General features: G+C 39.7%; 1 long non-coding RNA gene across 1 annotated transcript; it reads right to left on the reverse strand.

Moving 5' to 3' along the window:
* Positions 1-3,413: 3,413 nt before the first annotated feature.
* Positions 3,414-4,793, reverse strand: LOC103468090 (uncharacterized). The gene is made up of 3 exons (XR_534153.1): positions 4,711-4,793; positions 4,368-4,610; positions 3,414-3,497 (listed from the first exon to the last, which is right to left on the reverse strand). It is a non-coding gene; the product is annotated as an uncharacterized LOC103468090 (long non-coding RNA).
* Positions 4,794-4,918: the final 125 nt, after the last annotated feature.

The following is a 4,918-nucleotide window of genomic DNA, read 5'->3' on the forward strand; positions in this document are numbered from 1 at the left end:
CAGATGTGCATTAAATGTCTTCCTGGTTGTCAGTGAGCCGGAGAGAATGGAGTTTTGTGTATCGTCTCTTAATTCATGAGTTTAGCACCTTTGAATTCCTCCATAATGGATGGATGAAGGTGTAACTTTTGTACAGCGGACTTCTGAAATGCAGAAGAAATTGTTGCACGCAACCCAAGCCATAAGCATGCCATTCAATGCCTTTCACTGTTTTGGAACAGACTAGAAACTGAATATGCGCACCGCTATGATCAAAATAGCTTTCAAAATCGTAGAACATGAGTTTGTCATGAAGTTCGTCATCGGCAGTACCTGTCTGAATGTAGCACAGATGATCGTTTACAGTTACGTCTGTACCAGGTGGTACATTTTTTTTCTCCGCAGATCCCACATTTTGATTCGCATACATGTAAGGTTTCAGTGTTTGTAGCTTCATGGTGCAGCTCCGCTCCGCATCAGTTCAGCGTTACACTGGCTGATGACGTTGCTGTGATTCACTTTGCCTGGTATTTTTGTACATATGTTTTGGTAGTTCTGTGATCATGTCAAAGCAGCAACTTATATTAAAAAGTGCTTTATTTCCATTTGAAAGCTGCCCGCTTCCAGGGAAGGACAACAGAAAATCGCTCTTATAAACATGCAATAACTAAAATCACAATACCCTCATTCTGTATCCCTCTGAAAAATGAACCCATTTAAATAAAACAATCCCTCCATGGGATTAGTTAGAGAGCGTTCATTTTATAGCGTTAATACCGGTGCTGTACGTGGTCCGGTATGAAATGGGTGTGAAAGTACAACGGTACCACAGAACTTTTAAATTTCAATGATCAGAATATAAAAATTATGCGACAGACTGGCGACCTGTCCAGGGTGTACGCTGCCTCTCGCCCGGAACGTTAGCTGGAGATGGGCACCAGCAACCCTCCCCAACCCACTAAGGGACAAGGGTGTAMAGAAAATGGATGGATGGATGGAGAATACCGAAATTGTTTCCTGTTTTAAAAGGTTCTGCCTTTTCCCCATCAGTACGTTTCCCGACCGCCCTGCACTTTAGGGGGTTATAAAAAAAGAAGAAAAAACAAACAAACAAAAAAAAGACGCGCACATTGCTCAAAACTCTGAAACAGGAGAAGCGGGGCATAAAACGGAGCGACGAACTAGATGTGAATTATGGCATAAAAACAGAGAATCCGACGCTGAACAGTGAAAAATCAACACATGATATGAAACACATGACGATTAGGCGGTGCAGCAGATGATGAGTGAAGATTACTGGTGGTTAATAAACAATAAAATAAATCTAGCAACAGGAAAGAAACTAAACTAGTGGACATAGCGATAAACCAAGAGAGGGCAATAGTAATCAAAGGAAACTAAATGGAAATGAATGAAGAACAAAATGTAAGAATAAACTAAGAAACTAAAATAAATATRAACTGGTATGGCAAGACCWTTCGAGCAAYAATTAATATGGAGGACTGTATGGCAAGAATAAACAGACACTATAAAAGGTAAAATAATATTGTTGAAGTACCACAGGTTTGTTGAGACCATATCTAATACTGAGAATAAATATATCTTACAGGCCATAACAGTAAATTAGTCAGCGCAAAGTGGCCTACAAATTCTTTGGTGGGGGGCGGTGAAGGAGCTGGATAAAGGCTTGGGGGGCGCTGGCCCCAAAAAGGTTGAGAAACACTGGTTTAGCCCAAGGGTGGGAAACTCCAGGCCTCGAGGGCCGGTCTCCTGCAACTTTTAGATGTGTCTCTACTTCAGCACACCTGAGTCAAATAATAAGGTCGTTAGCAGGACTCTGGAGAATCTGCCTGAACAGAGGAGGTGATTCAGCTATTGGATTCAGGTGTGTTCTACCAGGTAGACATCTAAGAGTTGCAGGACACCGGCCCTCAAGGACCAGGATTGCCCACCCCTGGTCTAGCCTGCATAAGAGATTGTTTATCTGTAAATTCTGGATGAGTGACATGTGCGAGACATATTGCAAAACACAACTGATTAGCGGTATTTTGTACAATGTACAGGTGGCGCCTTTTCTTATGAATCAATTCACACTATAATGTTTTTTTAGCCTTGCGTTTTGTACCTCCTGCGGGATTCTTGACTATCTGAAGAACCAGCTCTAAGTTACTTTCTGAAGGCAGCTCTGCATTAGATTGAACCAGGTCACTTAAAAATTCCTCAAATGCTGGTAGGATTGTGTCATCATCAGTAACAGAAACAGTTATGTGATGAGAAATATTTTCCCCCACTAACTCTAACTGTACCAGATCATTACGTGCAGCCATTGAACCTGCAGCGTCATCCAGATCGATTAAAACATTCATAACTGCGGTGTAGAATTGACAATGTCAGGTACAGTATGAGTTGAAGGAGGGATTGATAACGATCTCCTTATTTCCATGTTATTGAAACGTTGGAGTTCAACCCTCTGATTTTGGTTCAGACCACCTCCTTGCTGCTGCTGTGCTTGATCAACTGCTGCAGTTTATAACCCGGGTTGTGATTCTATATTTTTAAAAGCTTCATTCAACCTAAATGAAGCAGTGGGTGAGGCGGCGGGTGAGTTTTGTGGAGAAACACAATTATTTAAACCGTGAAGTGCATCGTTAATTTGTCTGAAATATTCCAAGACTTCAGATTGGTTTAAAATAGGTGATCGCGGAGGGCTTAAAGCAGGGCTCTGTGAAATGTTATTATTTTCCGCAGTAGTCAGTGTTGAAGCAAATGATTGCAAAATCTGTATGGCATTAACAATTTGTTGTGAATAATCTGTCTGAGATTCTGAATTTTGAAAAGCTTCGAGTACAAATGAACCAGCGGGTGTGGCGGCGGGTGAATTTTGTGGAGAAAGACAATTATTTAAACCGTGAAGTGCATTGTTAATTTGTCTGAAATATTCCGAGACTTCAGATTGGTTTAAAATAGGTGATCTTGGAGGGCTTAAAGCAAGGCTAAAAGCAGGGCTCTGTGAAATGTTATCATTATTTTCCGCAGTATTCAGTGTTGATGCAAATGATTGCAAATTCTGAATTACATTAACAAGTTGTTCTGAATAATCTGTCTGAGATTCTGGATTTTGAAAAGCTTCATTTAATTCATCTCTACTTTTTTGGTCATCCATACTTCACAGAGTTAGAAGAGACAGATCAAACATGAATCATTTCGCAATCAACTTTGCATCAGAGTAAACATTGTCAACCAGAATTTTGCTTGCTTGTAGTAGTAACTTAGCTCTCGCACTCATAGAGTGGTAGAATGTTGAACTTTGTTTTCTGGATCCAGCACGTTTCTCCAGAAGCCACAGAGATTCTGTAACAAATAAATAAATAATCAGGAATACATTTCTAGCAGCGGTGAAATGTGATTTTAGTTGATAAAATCAAATAATATACCTGTAATCAAGACATCCAATAAGACAGCTCTGGCTTGCAGATTGTGTGCTCTCCTCTTATGTAGTATTGTTCGGGCTTTGGAAGCTGTGAAATATAATGAATGTGTGTTAAGATTTCACACACATCCCTACAGGCTTTGGTGCAATAGAGAAAAAATTAAAATGTCCTTCTAGTGTAGTATTCTGACAATGTCCTGCTAAATCACATTTACCAACACACACACACACATGCTTCTCGGGCTCTGGAAGCTGTGAAATATAATGAATGTGTGTTGAGATTTCATACAGGTTTTGGTACAATAGAGGAAAAAAAATTGAAATGTCCTACTATTGTGTGTATTCTGACGAAATGTCCTGCTAAATCACATTTACCAACACACTCACACACACACACGGAGCAAGATTCTCCCCTGGCCCCCTCCTCTGTGCTTCCTCTGCCAGTCTGTGTGTCTCTTTGCTTAAATATAGTATATATCTTTCATTCATTCAAGTAAAGTTTAGTAAAGCCTTTTATTACAAATTTCAATTTAGACTGTGGTCTACTGAGATTTCACGCACACACACAGCAAGACTTTGCAAGGCCTCCTCTTTAAAGACAGATACACATGCACACACACGCAGCAAAGACTCTCTCTGTGCACCCGCTTTGCTTTTTCTATCAGTCTGTGTGTCTCTTTGTTTAAATATAGCATATATCTTTAATTTATCGGAGTAAAGTTTGAAGTTTAGTAAAGGCTTTTATTACAAATTTCAGTTTAGACTGGTCTGTTGAGATTTTACGCGCACACATGCAGTAAACTCTCCCCCTGCCCCCTCCGCTTTGCTTTCTCTATCAGTCTGTGTGTGTGTGTGTGTGTCTTTGTTTAAATATAGTATATATCTTTATCTGAATAAAGTTTAAAGTTTAGTATGTATGCTAATAAAATAATAAATAATTTAAAACAATAAAACTTACCCGTGTGAAGAGAATCAGAAGGCCTCTCTGGTTCTGGTTCTGATTCTGGTTCTGATTCTGCTTCTGGTCCTGGTTCTTGTGGTTGCGTGTCCGCTGTAGTTTCTTGCCGTGGCGAGGGAGGAGGCGTGATGCCAACGGCATCAACTCTCTGCCTAGGAGGTAAGTCGGATACTTCTTGTGTCACAAAGCTGTCTTCCGAGCCAGATGAGATGTAGATTACAGAATCTTCATTAGAAGTGCAAGCTATGGACGATAAAAGAAATACAGTACGTTGATAGAAAACCAGTTTCCTGATTAGTTCAAAATTAGTTCAAATGTTTCAAATTGTTAAAATAAAACTTACTCTGAACTCCCTTATGGATGTAGGTTGATTTTTGATCAGGAACAGTTCTGAAACCAGTTGCTGACGCATCTGCATTCATCAGCTGTGAAGAACATATAGCTTCAGAGACATGTCTTCTTTTTTTAGTCAGCGATAAACGATTCCTCCTACAGTTTTTATGGTTATCTATAAGAAAATGGATACGTAGAAAATATCATATATATATATA

The sequence above is a fragment of the Poecilia reticulata genome, linkage group LG7 (assembly GCF_000633615.1).
Source record: "Poecilia reticulata strain Guanapo linkage group LG7, Guppy_female_1.0+MT, whole genome shotgun sequence".
NCBI classification, from domain to species: Eukaryota; Metazoa; Chordata; class Actinopteri; order Cyprinodontiformes; family Poeciliidae; genus Poecilia; species Poecilia reticulata.